Raw genomic sequence first — 19,105 nt, 5'->3', positions numbered from 1 at the left:
TTCTCATAAAAGCTAGAGAAGAGAAACTAGAGCGTGAAGCCTCTATTCCTAAAAAGTTAGAGGATGGTTGGGAGCCCATCATTAAGATGAAGGTTAAAGATTTTGATTGTAATGCTTTATGTGATCTTGGTGCAAATATTTCTGTTATGCCTAAGAAAATTTATAATATGCTTGACTTGCCACCGCTGAAAAATTGTTATTTGGATGTTAATCTTGCTGATCATTCTACAAAGAAACCTTTGGGTAAAGTTGATAATGTTCGCATTACCATTAACAATAACCTGGTTCCCGTTGATTTTGTTGTCTTGGATATTGAATACAATGCATCTTGTCCCATTATATTGGGAAGACCTTTTCTTCGAACTGTTGGTGCTATCATTGATATGAAGGAAGGTAATATAAAATATCAATTTCCTCTCAAGAAAGGTATGGAACACTTCCCTAGAAAGAGAATGAAGGTACCTTTTGATTCTATTATGAGAACAAATTATGATGTTGACACTTCGTCTCTTGATAATACTTGATACACACTTTCTGCGCCTAGCTGAAAGGCGTTAAAGAAAAGCGCTTATGGGAGACAACCCATGTTTTTACCTACAGTACTTTGTTTTTATTTTGTGTCTTGGAAGTTGTTTATTACTGTAGCAACCTCTCCTTATCTTAGTTTTGTGTTTTGTTGTGCCAAGTTAAGCCGTTGATAGAAAAGTAAGTACTAGATTTGGATTACTGCACAGTTCCAGATTTCTTTGCTGTCACGAATCTGGGTCCACCTCCCTGTAGGTAACTCAGAAAATTAAGCCAATTTACGTGCATGATCCTCAGATATGTACGCAACTTTCATTCAATTTGAGCATTTTCATTTGAGCAAGTCTGGTGCCATTTTAAAATTCGTCAATACGAACTGTTCTGTTTTGACAGATTCTGCCTTTTATTTCGCATTGCCTCTTTCGCTATGTTGGATGAATTTCTTTGATCCACTAATGTCCAGTAGCATTATGCAATGTCCAGAAGTATTAAGAATGATTGTGTCACCTCTGAATATGTCAATTTATAATGTGCACTAACCCTCTAATGAGTTGTTTCGAGTTTGGTGTGGAGGAAGTTTTCAAGGATCAAGAGAGGAGTATGATGCAACATGATCAAGGAGAGTGAAAGCTCTAAGCTTGGGGATGCACCCGGTGGTTCACCCCTGCATATATCAAGAAGACTCAAGCGTCTAAGCTTGGGGATGCCCAAGGCATCCCCTTCTTCATCGACAACATTATCGGGTTCCTCCCTGAAACTATATTTTTATTCCATCACATCTTATGTGCTTTTTCTTGGAGCGTCGGTTTGTTTTTGTTTTTTGTTTTGTTTGAATAAAATGGATCCTAGCATTCACTTTATGGGAGAGAGACACGCTCCGCTGTAGCATATGGACAAGTATGTCCTTGGTTTCTACTCATAGTATTCATGGCGAAGTTTCTCCTTCGTTAAATTGTTATATGGTTGGAATTGGAAAATGATACATGTAGTAATTGCTATAAATGTTTTGGGTAATGTGATACTTGGCAATTGTTGTGCTCATGATTAAGCTCTTGCATCATATGCTTTGCACCCATTAATGAAGAAATACATAGAGCATGCTAAAATTTGGTTTGCATATTTGGTTTCTCTAAGGTCTAGATAATTTCTAGTATTTAGTTTGAACAACAAGGAAGACGGTGTAGAGTCTTATAATGTTTTCAATATGTCTTTTATGTGAGTTTTGCTGCACCGGTTCATCCTTGTGTTTGTTTCAAATAAGCCTTGCTAGCCTAAACCTTGTATCGAGAGGGAATACTTATCATGCATCCAAAATACTTGAGCCAACCACTATGCCATTTGTGTCCACCATACCTACCTATACTACATGGTATTTTCCGCCATTCCAAAGTAAATTGCTTGAGTGCTACCTTTAAAATTCCATCATTCACCTTTGCAATATATAGCTCATGGGACAAATAGCTTAAAAACTATTGTGGTATTGAATATGTAATTATGCACTTTATCTCTTATTAAGTTGCTTGTTGTGCGATAACCATGTTTACGGGGACGCCATCAAGCTGTTCATTGTTGAATTTCATGTGAGTTGCTATGCATGTTCGTCTTGTCTGAAGTAAGGGCGATCTACACTGAGTTGAATGGTTTGAGCATGCATATTGTGAGAGAAGAACATTGGGCCGCTAACCGAAGCCATGTTCCATGGTGGAAGTTTCAGTTTTGGACAACAATCCTCAAATCTCTAATGAGAAAAGAATTAATTGTTGTTGAATGCTTAAAGCATTAAAAGAGGAGTCCATTATCTGTTGTCTATGTTGTCCCGGTATGGATGTCTAAGTTGAGAATAATCAAAAGCGAGAAATCCAAATGCGAGCTTTCTCCTTAGACCTTTGTACAGGCGGCATAGAGGTACCCCTTTGTGATACTTGGTTAAAGCATATGTATTGCGGTGATAATCCAGGTAGTCCAAGCTAATTAGGACAAGGTGCGGGCACTATTGGTACACTATGCATGAGGCTTGCAACTTATAAGATATAATTTACATGATGCATATGCTTTATTACTACCGTTGACAAAATTGTTTCATGTTTTCAAAATCAAAGCTCTAGCACAAATATAGCAATCGAAGCTTTTCCTCTATGAGGACCATTCTTTTACTTTCAATGTTGAGTCAGTTCACCTATTTCTCTCCACCTCAAGAAGCAAACACTTGTGTGAACTGTGCATTGATTCCTACATACTTGCTTATTGCACTTATTATATTACTCTATGTTGACAATATCCATGAGATATACATGTTACAAGTTGAAAGCAACCGCTGAAACTTAATCTTCTTTTGTGTTGTTTCAATATCTCTACTTTGAATTATTGCTTTATGAGTTAACTCTTATGCAAGACTTATTGATGCTTGTCTTGAAGTGCTATTCATGAAAAGTCTTTGCTATATGATTCACTTGTTTACTCATGTCATATACATTGTTTTGATCGCTGCATTCACTACATATGCTTTACAAATAGTATGATCAAGATTATGATGGCATGTCACTCCAGAAATTATCTGTGTTATCGTTTTACCTGCTCGGGACGAGCAGAACTAAGCTTGGGGATGCTGATACGTCTCCGACGTATCGATAATTTCTTATGTTCCATGCCACATTATTGATGTTATCTACATGTTTTATGCACACTTTATGTCATATTCGTGCATTTTCTGGAACTAACCTATTAACAAGATGCCGAAGTGCCGATTCTTTGTTTTCTGCTGTTTTTGGTTTCAGAAATCCTAGTAAGGAAATATTCTCGAATTGGACGAAATCAAAGCCCAGGGGCCTATTTTTCCACGAAGCTTCCAGAAGTCCGAAGGAGAGACGAAGAGGGGCCACGGAGGGGCCACACCCTAGGGCGGCGCGGCCCCCCCCTTGGCCGCGCGGCCCCGTGGTGTGGGGCCCCCGTGCCGCCTCTTGACCTGCCCTTCCGCCTATAAAAAGTCTCCGTGACGAAAACCCCAGCACCGAGAACCACGATACGGAAAACCTTACTGAGACGCCGCCGCCGCCGATCCCATCTCGGGGGATCCCGGAGATCGCCTCCGGCACCCTGCCGGGGAGGGGAATCATCTCCCGGGGGGCTCTACGCCAGCTTGGTCGCGTCCGGGGTGCTGTGTGAGTAGTCTACCCCCTGGACTATGGGTCCATAGCAGTAGCTAGATGGTTGTCTTCTCCCCATTGTGCTATCATTGTCGGATCTTGTGAGCTGCCTAACATGATCAAGATCATCTATCTGTAATTCTATATGTTGCGTTTGTTGGGATCCGATGAATAGAGAATACTTGTTATGTTGATTATCAAAGCTATGCTTATGTGTTGTTTATGATCTTGCATGCTCTCCGTTATTAGTAGATGCTCTGGCCAAGTTGATGCTAGTAACTCCAAGAGGGAGTATTTATGCTCGATAGTGGGTTCATGCCTCTGTGAATCTGGAGGAGTGACAAGAACCACTAAGGTTATGGATGTGTTGTTGCCACTAGGGATAAAACATTAGTGCTATGTTCAAGGATGTAGTCACTAGTTACATTACGCGCAATACTTAATGCAATTGTCTGTTGTTAGCAACTTAATACTGGAGGGGGTTCGGATGATAACCCGAAGGTGGACTTTTTAGGCATAGATGCAGTTGGATGGCGGTCTATGTACTTTGTCGTAATGCCCAATTAAATCTCACTATACTCATCATGATATGTATGTGCATGGTCATGCTCTCTTTATTTGTCAATTGCCCAACTGTAATTTGTTCACCCAACATGCTGTTCGTCTTATGGGAGAGACACCTCTAGTGAACTGTGGACCCCGGTCCAATTCTCTTTACTGAAATACAATCTACTGCAATACTTGTTCTACTGTTTTCTGCAAGCAATCATCTTCCACACAATACGGTTAACTCTTTGTTACAGCAAGCCGGTGAGATTGACAACCTCACTGTTTCGTTGGGGCAAAGTATCTTGGTTGTGTTGTGCAGGTTCCACGTTGGCGCCGGAATCCCTGGTGTTGCGCCGCACTACATCCCGCCGCCATCAACCTTCAACGTGCTTCTTGGCTCCTCCTGGTTCGATAAACCTTGGTTTCTTTCTGAGGGAAAACTTGCTGCTGTGCGCATCATACCTTCCTCTTGGGGTTGCCCAACGAACGTGTGAAATACACGCCATCAGGTTGCTGTTGGCTGGGCCGACTTGGGCCAGGCCAAAGAGAAAAGAGAGAGAAAGGGGATGGGCTGCGCCCAGGGAAGAGAGAGGGGAGGTTTCTCTCTTTTGTTTTTTTGGTTTTATTTCCTCCAATTCAAAACCAAATTCAAATCTGTTTTTTTGAATAGAGTTTGAAAACTCAATTTTTGCAGAAATCAATAGAAACACATGGCTTATTGAGATAACAACAAGGCCATGTTGCTTATTTTGAAAACTTGAGAGATTTTGAATGAGATTGAATTACAGGGATTTGCATAATTGAAAGTGGAGATGCAAACTTTGTTCAAACTCAAACTACATGCATGAGATGCACATGAACACTCATTTATTTATGATAACAAGGTTGGGATGTTACAACTCTACCCCCCTTACAAGAATCTCGTCCTCGAGATTCCTAGATTTTAGAAAAGAAGGAAGGGTACTCAGATCGTAAACGATCTTCTCGTTCCCAGGTTGCTTCTTGCTCAGAATGATTAGACCACTGAACTTTCAGAAACTTGATGCTCTAACATCGAGTTTTACGCTCGGCTTCATCAAGGATACGAACAGGATGTTCTCGATAAGTCAGATCCTCTTGAAGGTCAAGAGTCTCGTGATCAACACCACGGATAGGATCTTTGAAGCAACGCTTGAGTTGGGACACATGAAAGACATCACGAACTTCAGGAAAATTGGAAGGTAACTCCAACTTGTAAGAAACATTACCACGCTTGGCAAGGACGCGGAAAGGACCAACATAGCGAGGTGCTAGTTTTCCTTTGATACCGAAACGACGGACACCCTTAAGAGGAGTGACTCGAAGATAAGCTTGATCACCAATTTCATACTTCTCTTCTTGATGATGGCGATCATAATAGCTCTTTTGATGTGACTGAGCAGTTTTCAGACGCTCGCGAATGATGCGAACTTGATCTTCTGCTTCATTGATTATATCTGGTCCAAAGAACTTTCTTTCTCCAGTTTCGGACCAGTTCAAAGGAGTTCTACACCTTCTGCCATACAAAGCTTCAAAAGGTGCCATGCCCAGGCTAGATTGGAAGCTGTTGTTATAGGTGAACTCGGCAAATGGAAGGCACTTTTCCCAATCTTTACCGAAGGATATAACACAGGCCCTGAGCATGTCTTCAAGAATTTGATTCACTCTTTCGGTTTGACCACCGGTTTGAGGATGATAGGCAGTGCTGAAGGAAAGACGAGTTCCCATAGCTTTCTGAAAACTTTCCCAAAATTTGGAAGTAAACAAGCTTCCACGATCAGAGATGATCTTCTTGGGAACACCATGAAGAGTGACTATCCGGGACGTGTATAGATCGGCCAGTTGATTAGCACGAATATCTTCCCGAATAGGAAGGAAATGAGCAACCTTGGATAGACGGTCAACCACTACCCATATAGCATCTTTTCCATTTTTGGTCTTGGGGAGACCGGTAATGAAATCCATGCCAATTTCATCCCATTTCCACTCTGGAATTGATAGAGGTTGCAGAGTGCCAGCAGGTCTTTGATGTTCAGCCTTTACGCGACGACAAACGTCGCATTCAGCAACAAACTTAGCGATCTCTTGCTTCATCCCAGACCACCAGAATCTTTGGCGAAGATCCCGATACATCTTGGTACTACCAGGATGGATGGAGAGTGGTGATTCATGAGCTTCTTTAAGGATTAGCTCTTTGAGATCCGATTTATCCGGCACGACTAGACGCTTACCGAAATAAACGGTACCTTGATCATCGATGGAGAAACATTTAGCAACTCCGCTAGCAATGTTCTTCTTGATCTCGGTAATGCCAGAATCTTGCTTCTGAGCCTTATTGACCTGGTCTTCAAGAGAGGGCTTCACCTCTAGATTAGCAAGGTATCCACTAGGAACAATCTCAAGGTTGAGTTTTGCAAGTTCCTCATAGAGAGAAGGTTGCTCTTGCTTAACCATCAGATTGTTGCAATAGGACTTCCGACTTAGCGCATCAGCAACGACATTGGCTTTGCCGGGTTTATAGTTGAGACCCAAGTTATAATCTTTTATGACTTCTAGCCATCTTCTCTGTCTGTTATTCAGATCCGGCTGGGTGAAAATATACTTCAGACTTTGATGATCTGAGTACAACTCGCAACGATTACCATAAAGGTAAGGTCGCCATTGCTTAAGAGCATGGATCACAGCTGCAAGCTCGAGATCATGAGTGGGATAATTGAGCTCATGTGGTTTCAACTGTCGAGAGGCATAGGCCACCACATGGCCATCTTGCATCAACACACATCCGAGCCCTTGGAGAGAAGCATCGCAATAGACAACGAAGTCTTTGCTTGTGTCCGGAAGGACGAGCACAGGAGCAGTAGTCAGCTTGGTTTTCAAAACCTGGAAACTTTCTTCAGCCTTTTCTGACCATTCGAACTTCTTATCTTTCTTGAGAAGATCGGTCATTGGTTTGGCAATCTTGGAGAAATTTTCAATGAATCGGCGGTAATAACCCGCCAGACCAAGAAAACTCCGAATCTCCTTAGCTGACTTAGGTGTCTTCCAGTCAAGAACGGCTTGAGCTTTACCTGGAATGACTGCAACACCTTTTTCAGAGATAACATGACCAAGGAATATGAGCTCTTTTAACCAGAACTCACATTTGGAGAATTTGGCGTAGAGACGGTGCTCACGAAGTTTGGTTAGCACCAGACGGAGATGTTCCTCATGTTCATCTTCGGTTTTGGAGTAGATCAGAATATCATCGATGTAGACCACGACGAACTTGTCAAGATACTCCATGAAAACAGAGTTCATGAGCCGCATAAAAGTGGCTGGAGCATTTGTAAGGCCAAAGGACATGACAGTATACTCGTAAAGACCATAACGAGTTGTGAACGCTGTCTTCGGAATGTCCTCCTTGCGGATTTTGATTTGATGGTACCCTGATCTCAAATCCATCTTTGAGAAGACGGTGGCACCGGACAACTGATCAAAAAGGTCATTGATTAGAGGAAGAGGGTATTTGTTCTTGATTGTCACTGCGTTGAGCGGACGGTAATCAACCACCAGCCGCGGAATGTTGGTATCTCTCTTCTTGACAAAGAGGGCAGGGCAACCCCAGGAAGAAGTACTGGGTTGTATGAAGTTCTTCTCTTCTAACTCCTCTAACTGCTTCTTCAGTTCAACCAGCTCTTCCGGAGGCATACGATATGGTCTCCGGGAAACGAAGGCGATTCAGGAACAAACTCAATGACAAAGTCCACACTTCGATCAGGTGGCATGCCAGGTAACTCTTCAGGAAAGACATCTGGAAAGTCACGGACCACCCAGACATCGGAGATTTCTGGTTTAGGTAGGGCTTCAATGGCATATAACTCGGCTTCAGGAGTAAACCTTGCCGATGGAGGTATTGCGGATGGAGCCCAGTACAGAACACTTTTGCCAGAAAGATTGGTCAGCACAATAGACCTAGCTGCGCAATCAATGACTGCCTTATGCTTTACTAGCCAATCCATGCCCAAGATGACATCAATGTCAGTTGACTTGAGGGCAATGAGAGAGGTGGGGAACCATACTGGCCCTATACTGATTATGACCTCACGGGTAATCCAAATGGTTTGCCAACGAGACCCGGGAGTTGTGATCTCTAGAGGGGAGGGCATTGTCTCAAAGGGTATATCATGCTTTCTTGCAAACTCTTGAGATATGAATGTATGCGATGCTCCGGAATCAAACTGAACTGTAGCTACGATTGAGTTTATATAGAGCGTACCCATTAGGACGCTTGGATCCTCTTCAGCCTCATCAGCAGAGACATGGGTCAGACGGGCACGGCCAGAGGAATATTTGTCATCCTTCTTGGGCGGAGAATATCCACGACCAGCAGACTTCTGGGGGCACTCCTTTGAGTAGTGGCCAGGCTGACCACAGGAGTAACAAGCACCACTAGGCACAGTACCCATGGCAGGACGATAGCTTGAACCACCAGAGGGTGGCTTAGAGTTATTGCCAGAAGACCTTGGTGCATAGGGAGCACGAGGTACAGCACTGTAAGGGATCCAGACTCGACGCTTCTTGTTGTGAGAGAAAGACGCACGAGAATCACCTTCTTCACGCTTCTTGGATTTTTCCATATCCTTCCTCCCGTTCTCCATCAGAAGAGCACGGTTATGTAGGTCTTGGAATGACTGGAAGGTGAAAGGTAGCATCTCATAGCGAAGCTCAGGGTTAAGTCCCTTGCGGAACAGATCTTGCTTGTCAGCATCATCAACCACATCACGGGGTGCATAGCGAGACAGCTGAATGAACTCACGTCCATATGTCTCCACATCCAGCTTCCCCTGACTGAAGTCCAGGAATTCCCTCCTTTTGATGTCCATGACAGTCTTGGGGATATAGGCTGCACGGAAAGCTGTGACAAACTCCTCCCAGGTAACATCATGTCCTGGCACTTGAAGAGCCAAAAAACCTTCCCACCAAGAACCAGCTGCACCTTCTAACTGGTAGGTGGCGAAGTTCACGCGTTCACCTGGTGGAACATGAAGAGCGTTGAACTTGCGTTCGATGGTGCGAAGCCAATCATCAGCATCAAGAGGCTCCTTGGGGTGGGTGAAGACAGGAGGCAGTGCACGGATGAAGTCCCCAAGTGTGACACAGTTGTCGGGACGACGCTCTGTGTTTCGAGCTACATGCTCCAGGAGTTGTTCATTCCTCAGGCGGTTGGTCTCAATGTTGTTAAGAACCTGCGCCATTGTGGGAGGTGGCGGCAGTTCCGGTTCAGCATTGTTTTGTCCACGTCGGTTACGACCACGACCACGACCAGCCATCCTGAAGAGAAAGACAAAGACCATGAGAAGTAGATTCCTTGGAAAGGATTCAACGGAATGATAACATTCACTGAATGGAAGGAACAAGATTCATATCAACTGAGGTAACTTTAGGAACACTGAGCTAAGCAACCAAGTACGGAGTACTTTTTAGAGAAAACAACCCAAACCCGTAGATCCTATAAGTTTGGAAATAACAGGGTAGAGGTAAACCTTTTTCAATCAAAGCAAGGTAAGATGACTCAGCATTAGAGTGACACCAGATAAGGAGTAAAAAGAATCCTATTCAGATATTTTTGCAGATACTTTTAGGTTTCAAATAGTTTTCACAACTACTAGACCCAACATCGACCAGTTGAAAGGGTTCCTATAGGCAGTCCTGCTTTGATACCAAAACCTGTCGCGACCCCGGAGGTCAGGGCTAGACAAACCCAGATATCGGATCTGGCATAAGCCTAACCTAGATCTTTAGGGCCTACAGGGTGAGAATCGGTAACACAACAGTGACTCTACGACTGAAAGCAAATATATTACCACTCTTAGCATAGTTAAGATCCAAATTTATTACACGCAGAGGTCACTGACCACAATTCAACAAGCAACGGAAAGCAAATTATGTTATCTAGATAACAAGACTGCAAAGAGCCTAAGAGGCCATAACATAAGGCGACGTCCCAGCCCATAAGTCGCAGGCTGCCGCCTGAGGAATTTCGAACTACTCGTCGACGTCAAGGTAGAAGCCACCATCAGTTGGAAGAACTTCGTCTGAAACAAAGCATGCAAGGCTGAGTACAGGGACTCAACAAGACTTAGTACAACCTGTTAGCAAAGCGGGTATGCGAGGCTTTATGTGGAGCTTATTTTGCGGAAAGCCAGTTTTCCTTTGTAAACAGGAGGGAGCAGAAGCTCGTCTATTCAGACCATTTTCAAAAGGGATAAGAGAGCGATATCAACTCTAGCTCTAAGATCATCATGTTGAATCCACCGAATCTTCATCATCACCTGAACCTATCACCTAGGATCACCCCTCGACACCCTGAGAAGGGATCCTTATTCACACATAATAGATATCAAGTTTTACGATCAGGTTCAAGTTGTCTATGATCATCACGTCCTTTCCCAAGTCGTCCTTAACCGTGGACACGGCTTTTCGAAAAGATTTACCCTGCAGGGGTGTACAACTTTACCCACACGTGCCGACCGACTCTTAATGCCAGAACGTTAGCACACTTCCTTGGTGTGCCGGCAGAGGGTGGTCGACCAAAACATTTCCCTTACTTCGCCTATTCCATGAGTCAAACTAACTGGGGAGCTCCGTCATCGTAGGTAGCCATTCTCCGAGGCGGTCCCGGTCATTGTGCGCAGGGGATCCAGTTCAATGCCTCCAGCATCCTTCACCCCGGCCACGCCCTGTATGATGCACTTTGAAAACCTTTTCCATCTTCCCCCCCATGCGTATGGCAAATGGAACTCGCAAACTAATTGACTCATGAGTAAGCTAGGTAAGTTCGGGCCAAGGGGTTCCCATGGGCCCCGTGTGGTTGTACGCTCAGTCTTGGTTCCAGAGGCAAGAACTCAGGTCCTAGTATCGGCGAGAACGAGTCAAATCACCACATCCCCATGTGGCGGCCCATCCAAGCCTTTAGCATGTTTATTAACATCATCACTGATCTTACCACGTCATCCTGTCAAACTAGGTTCATTCGTAGCTGTGATTCATCAACCGGATGGATCAGACTTCAACAGCTAAGCATGGCTAAGCATAACACATATACGGCTCTAGCGATGCGAACAAGCTCAGACCTAGTTTTGCTGGGAGCGGTGGATCAGTAACTCTGGGCTACAAGGATGGAATTATGCACACATAGGATATCTACAACTGCCGATAAAACATATTTGAAGTGGATGCAACATGTAAGAACCAGAAGTAAAGCATTTCGATACCATATATGAACCAGGTTAGTGCTTGCCTTGTCCCTCGTTGTTCTGGTGCTGCTCTTCGGGGGCGTTGATCTCAGGCTCGCGTTCGGTCCCTATCGAGAAGAACCAAATACCGGAAAGGAAGAGCACAATCAAGACATGGTATAATGCAATGCACATACAATATGATGACATGTCATATTAAAGGCATTCGGTTAACCCTAGGTGCATCGACGGAATTTAGAGGGGTTCGGCATCGATCCCGACATAAGAGAGGGGTCGATTTAGGGTTTCTACAAAGGCTCACATTTAATTGGTTCAAACATGTATGAAACATGGATAAACAATTAGGAAATGTTTTTCTGATCATTTTGATATATTATTTTATATTTTTCTGAATTAATATGAATTATTTATGAATTACTGAAAATAAGACAGAATTAAATAAAACAATTACTGCGTCACGCTGACGTCATGCTGACGTCAGCGCGACCTTGAGCTCGCAGGTGGCGCGGCAATCGGCCGATTGAGGCCGTAATCGAGCGGGCGCTAGGGGGGAAACGGCGCAGCTCGACGAGGCGAACCATTTGGTGGCGGCGCCGCTCCATTTGCGTCGCCGGAGCATGGCCGGCGGCGATGGAACGCGGCGGCCGGGGCAGGTGCCATGGTGCCGCGGCGCTAGAAGGCGAGGGGGAGCAGGGCGAGGGCACGGGGAGGACCGCCTGCTCACCGTGAGCTCGGGAAGCTTGGCGGCGAGGCCGGAGGAGCTCGGAATCGGCGGCGAGCGATGGTTGCCGGAGACGGGAACGAGGACCCGATTCGCGCGATTGAGGGCTCGCCGGCTTGCGCTGCTTGTCGGGGAAGAACCAGGACGTCGCGGTGAAGCTCCTGGGCCGGTCGGACGAGCGCGGGGAGGCGCTGAGCGGCGGCGACGGCGAGTTGGCCGGACCTAGGGTTTCAGGCATGCGCACAGAAGAGAGCCAGAGAGAGGGGAAGAAGAAGTGGCGGGCTAGGGTTTGCCTTGGCGGCGGCGTAGGGGGTCTTGTAGGCGTCGGCGGGCGGTGGCGCGAATCTTGGCGCCGGCGAGCATCCGAAGCTCGACAACGAGCTGCTTCCCTCCATCGTGAGGTTGAAGACAGTTTGCACTTTTGCGAAAAACCCCCTGTGGGTGGGGTTGGGCTGGTGGGTTGCTGTTGGCTGGGCCGACTTGGGCCAGGCCAAAGAGAAAAGAGAGAGAAAGGGGATGGGCTGCGCCCAGGGAAGAGAGAGGGGAGGTTTCTCTCTTTTGTTTTTTTGGTTTTATTTCCTCCAATTCAAAACCAAATTCAAATCTGTTTTTTTGAATAGAGTTTGAAAACTCAATTTTTGCAGAAATCAATAGAAACACATGGCTTATTGAGATAACAACAAGGCCATGTTTCTTATTTTGAAAACTTGAGAGATTTTGAATGAGATTGAATTACAGGGATTTGCATAATTGAAAGTGGAGATGCAAACTTTGTTCAAACTCAAACTACATGCATGAGATGCACATGAACACTCATTTATTTATGATAACAAGGTTGGGATGTTACATCAATTCGGTATTGGGGAATTGCCTCTTTACAAATTGAATTTTGGCGTCATTACATTATTACCAAAGAAAGAGGATGCGGTGCAAATACAACAATATAGACCAATTTGTTTGCTGAATGTGTGCTTTAAAATATTTACCAAGGCAGGTACAAATCGTATAACAGGGATTGCCCCAAGAGTTATAAAACCAACACAACCTGCTTTTATGCCGGGAAGGAATATTTTAAAGGGGGTGGTCATTCTTCACGAAACTATTCATGAGTTACATAATAAGAAGATGGATGGGGTTTTATTTAAGATTGACTTTGAAAAGGCATATGATAAAGTGAAATGGTCATTCTTACAACAAACTTTGAGAATGAAGGGGTTTGCTCCTGAATGGTGTAGGATGATCCAACAATATGTCCAAGGGGGAAGTCTAGGAGTAAAGGTAAATGATGACATTGGTCATTATTTCCAGACAAAAAAATATTTGAGAGAAGGTGATCCACTGTCTCCGATTCTTTTTAATATTGTGGTGGACATGCTTGCCATCATAATTGAGAGAGCAAAAAATGATGATCAAGTAGGGGGGCTTATTCCTCATCTTGTTGAGGGGGTCTCTATTTTACAATATGCCGATTATACTATCCATTTCTTGGAGCATGACCTACAAAAAGCTGTGAATATGAAACTAATTCTATGTCTTTTTGAAGAACTCTCAGGGCTCAAAATTAATTTCCACAAGAGTGAGATTTTTTTTGTTTTGGTAAGGCAAATGATGAGGTGAACCTGTATAAACAGATATTTGGATGTGATGTTGGGTCCTTACCCTTTACATACTTAGGTATTCCTATCCATTTTAGAAAGCTTCGAAATTCTGATTGGTACCCAGTGGAGACCCGATTTGAAAGCAAATTGGGATCATGGAAAGGAAAATTACTGTCCTATGGGGATAGACTTGTTCTTATCAATTCAGTTTTAATAAGCTTACCTATGTTCATGCTATCTTTTCTAGAGATACCTGTTGGGGTAAGGAAAATATTAGATTTTTATAGATCTAGATTATTTTGGCAATCTGAGGAAAATAAAAGAAAATACTGACTTACCAAGTGGAATATCGTCTGCAGACCCAAGGATCAAGGGGGTCTAGGTATTGAGGTCCTTGAACTAAAAAATAGATGTTTATTAAGTAAGTGGCTTTATAAACTTCTTAACGAACATGGGGTGTGGCAGGAGTTGCTATAGAATAAATACCTAAGACAAAAGACCTTATCTGAGGTACAAGCTAAACCAACATACTCTCCCTTTTGGGTCATTTCAAGATAGGTAATGGAGCAAATACCCATTTTTGGGAAGATACCTGGTTAGGTAAAACACCACTAGGCCAACAATATCCATCTTTATACAACATTGTGCATCACAAGAATGTAACAATAGCTCATGTGTTATCTCAAACGCCTCTGAATATCAGTTTCAGAAGGCTGTTGGTGGGAAACAAATGGACTTTATGGTTACAATTATGTCGAAAGCTTATGAGGATTAATTTATCTGATGAGAACGATCAGTTTGTTTGGAATTTGTCAACAAATGGTTTGTTCACAGTGAAATCTATGTATGAGGATCTTATGAATGACCATACACCCTTCCTGCGAAAATATCTTTGGAAAGTTAAAGTTCCTCTAAAGATAAAAATATTTATGTGGTTCTTGAGCAATAAGGTTTTGCTTACTAAAGACAATTTAGCTAAAAGAAGATGGAATGGATGTACAAAGTGTGTTTTTTGTGGTGAGCAGGAGACTATTGAGCATTTTTTCATCACTTGTCCGTTAGCTAAGATACTTGGGCGTACGATTAATTTTACTTTTGCTCTCCCACCTCCAACCAATATTACAAATGTGTTTGGTAATTGGCTAAATGGAGTTGATAGACAATCTAAGGCCTTCACCCGTCTTGGGGTTTCTGCCTTATGTTGGTCTATATGGAGGGCAAGAAATGATATTATTTTTAACAAAAAACATTCTTTTCACTTTTTGTGGGTTGTCCATATGGTGTCACATTGGTCCAGTTGTGGGATCTTCTGTCACCGGAGGGACAGCGGGATGCTATGGCTACTGGATGCACACGACTCCAGATGGTCGCTCAGGATATCTTGTGCCAGGCTGGCTGGCGGCACAATAGATGGCTACAATGATGTGTAGTCTGGCTTTTTTGTTTTCTTTCGCTGGTTGATTCGTGTATCAATTCTGGACGATGCCTGAGATGTTATAACCTTGTACTCATAAAATTTTAATAAAAGGTCGTGTGCATCATCATGATGCAGAAGCCGGGGTTCCATTCCCCATTTCGAAAAAAATCTAGCTTAGCCCTTCCCTTTCCCTGTCCTTGAACTTGGGCCTCCAGAGCTGCAGAAAAATGACAGTTTTATAGATAATGTCAGCAGGGTGGGAGATCACTTTTCTTTCGATGGTTAGTTTGTTACGAGTCGTCCAAAGCGCCCAAGATTGCGCGAGAAAAAGGGCCTAGAGGATACGACGAGTAAAGCCCGTGAAACTAGAAAGAATTGCAAGGAACTGTGGGAAGTTGGCTGGTCTCCAGTTACATCCCAGCGCATCACTGCCCAGGTGAATTGTACCGTGGAGCAGGAGAAAAAGATATGTGAAGCATCCTCCGGCGCCGCAAAGTGCACACCCTCCCAAAGACGGACCGCGACGAGTTGCGATTTGCAGGTTGGAGGGGAGTTTATCCAGGGCCAGTTGCCAGGAGAAGATTTTAATCTTAAGCGACACATTGTCCTCCCACATGTCTTTGAAGTGAGCAACCGTCGTCCCTTGTGAAATCTTGAAGTAGAGTGACTTGACTGAGAATTTTCCGGAGTTCTCCAGGTGCCAGCTGACCTGGTCCTTTCCCTGGGCCAAATGTACTTCATCAACCAAGTCACCCAACTCTCTCCATTGTCTGGTTCCTTCTTGATCCAGGGATCAGCGAAAACGGATACCTAGCCCTTCCCCTTGAAGGGCCGAGGCTACCGAGATCGCCTCATCGTCACAGATACAAAGAGAAGAGGGAAGTTGTCCTTGAGTGGCATCGTGCCTATCCACCAGTCCAGCCAGAAGCTGGTGCGGGCCCTGTCCTGCACCAAGCGTTTAGCCCCCACTTTGAAAATATGTTTGACTCTGTGTAGGCTCTTCCAGAACTACGATCCTCCTTGGCCGGACCCGCTGAAGATGTCGTCCGCGTCTTGGTATTTGGCTCTGATTAATTTGGACCAAATGTTGTCTTCCTCCTGGTAAATCCTCCACGCCCATTTGAGAAGAAGGGCTAGATTCATTTTCTTGGTATTTAGGAGACCTAGTCCCCCATCTTCTTTAGGTCGGCACACCGTGGGCCAACTGACCATGTGATATTTACGTTTCGGGCCCACCCATTCCCAGTAGAACTTGGATTGGTGGGAGTCAAACCTTGCATGGATCCCATCATGCAGCAGGAACAACCCCATCGCAAACATCGACAAATTATCCAGACATGCGTTGGTAAGGATGAGACGTCCACCCGAGGATAGCAATTTCCCTAGCCAGGGTTCAACTTTGACCGCTAGCTTCCTTACTGAGAAGAACCACTGCTCTAGCGTCAGTTTCCGGTCTGAGATAGGGAGCCCTAAGTAGATGAAGGGGAAGGCCCCCTGTCTATAGTTCAGTTTGTTGGCGATCCTGACCTGTTCATCCCTCTGTTGACCCATGACGATCACTTCGCTCTTGTGGTAGTTAATATTTAGGCCAGGCATGTCCTCAAAGCACATAAGAGGGAACTTTAGGTTTGTGATGTCTTCGTCCGTGTTTTGGATAAAGATAAGCGTGTCATCGGCCTACTGTAGGTGAGAAATTCCCCCAGGAATTAGGTACGGGACGACCCCATGTATGTGCCCGGCCCTCCCGATGGTAGAGAGGATTGCAGAGAGGGCTTCTCCGATGAAGTTGAACAGCAGCGAAGAAAGTGGGTCCCCTTGACGCACCCCTCGCTTGTTCCTGAAGAACAGTCCAATCACTTCGTTAATGGAGATAGCTGTCTGACCTCCGGCAACTAATTGAGAAATACGGTGAATATATCCATCCTCAAAGCCTTTCGCTCTGAAAACCTCTGCCAGGAAGTCCCAATTTACCCGGTCGTAGGCTTTCTCGAAGTCAAGCTTAAGAAGGATCCCTCCCAGTTTCTTGGTTTTTAGCTCATGTACGATCTCTATGGAGCGCAAGAGGACCATCAAGAATGTTTTTGCCCTTAATAAATGTCGTTTGGTTTGAGCTGATGATTATGTTGGCCACCAGGTCCAAGCGAGCAGCGTACGCCTTGGCGACAATCTTGAAGATGACGTTGATGAGCGCAATGGGTTTGTATTGCGTGATTTGGTCCGCTCCCTGAACCTTGGGTATGAGCGAGAGAATCCCAAAGTTAAGTCGAACAATGTCGATGCGCCCCAGCACAAAGTCATTGAGAATATGTAGGATTCCCTGTTTGACCAAGGGCCAGAAAGTCTTGTAGAAAATCACTGGAAGGCCATCCGGACCGGGGGCAGTGTTAGTTTTCATGTCCTTGACTAGGCCATCAAGCTCCTCTTCCGAGAAAGTGAGTGCCAACGAATCGTTCTCTTCTTGCGACACCCTTTGTCGCCCAAGCCAAGTATCTGGAGCAAGTCCGCAACCCCTTGTTGCGGTTGTGCCCAGCAACTCACGGTAGAATTCGTAAACGTGTTGTTGGCTCAACCTCTGATCTGTGATCGGTCCATTTATAGTGTTGAGCCTCGCGATGTGGCACTTACGACGCCACCCATTCGAAATCGCATGAAAGTAGGCCGAGTTTGAATCTCCATGTAGAGTCCATTGTGTTCTCCCTCTTTGCTTCCAGTACTCCTCCTCTACCCTATAGAGGTGGAGAAGTTGTTCTTCCAGGTGGTATCTCGCTGCCCACCCCTCTTCGTCGAGTCATGCAGTATCGGCCTGTATCTGAGCGAGCAGCGCCGCTTTCGCTTCTTTGGAGTCACGACCCAGATTGTGGCTCCAACCTCTGAGGTGTTGTCTGAGCCCCGTGCTCATGAAGTTCCACCAATATAAGATGTCTCTGCCTCCAACTTTGTTGCTCAGAGCTTCCCAAGTTGTTTGGACTAGTGGTCTGAACTCCGGCCGCTCCAACCAATTGCTACGGACAGGGAACCCTTCCCCTGTGTCAAAAACCAAGGGATTATGATCAGACCACAGACTTGTTTCAGCCGCGAGTGAACACAAGGGGAAGATGGCTTCAAATGTTGGCGACAGGAAGATTCTGTCGAGTGCAGAGCGGACCGGTTTTAGCTGCCGATTTGTCCAAGTGAACCTCGCCCCTGTGCGAGGTATTTATCTAAGACCCCAACCTGCAATATTGTTATTGAAAAGGTCAATCAAAGGCCAGTTAAGGTTGCCGTTGTTTTTATCCTCCGCAGTACGAATGAGGTTGAAGTCACCTCCCATGATTAGTAACCTAGTTAAGGCGGCAATCTTGTCAGAGACTTCTTGGAGGAACGCCCTCGAACGGCCGTGGTCCGCCGGGCCATAAATCCCGATGATATCGAGCGTGCGGTTCGACACCCTATGTAGAACCGCAACACTAAGGAAAAACTGGCGTCTGCTGATCGCGCCCACCTCAAACATGCTGTCACGAACACAATTGAGCATCCCGCCCGATTGGCCCGATGCTGGTAGCCAGTCCCAAAAGAATTTGTCCCCAATTTCTAGACTTCTTAGCTCAGTGTCGGAGAAGTCTTGCTTGATGGTTTCTTGGAGCAGGACTACGTCGATACGATGAAGGCGCAAGTATTCCTTGAGGAGGGTTTGGCGCCCCTTCCTGCCAAACCCTCGGATATTCCAGAAGAGGAACCTCATTGGGGCACCTGTTGTTGCGCCCGTGCTCGGCGGGTAAGAGGGCGTGATCCCATGGGGTTTGGCCTAGCCGCAGCTCTTGTGCGCTTCGCCCTGATAGGTGAGCATCTGGAATTCTCTTTCTTCTTCGAGAGAGTCCCCCTTGGACTCTCTCGAGGCGGATAGGTTGCCACCGTTTGGT

This window comes from Lolium perenne, chromosome 5 (assembly GCF_019359855.2).
Source record: "Lolium perenne isolate Kyuss_39 chromosome 5, Kyuss_2.0, whole genome shotgun sequence".
Lineage (NCBI taxonomy): Eukaryota > Viridiplantae > Streptophyta > Magnoliopsida > Poales > Poaceae > Lolium > Lolium perenne.
Note: the sequence above shows the minus strand (reverse complement) of the source record.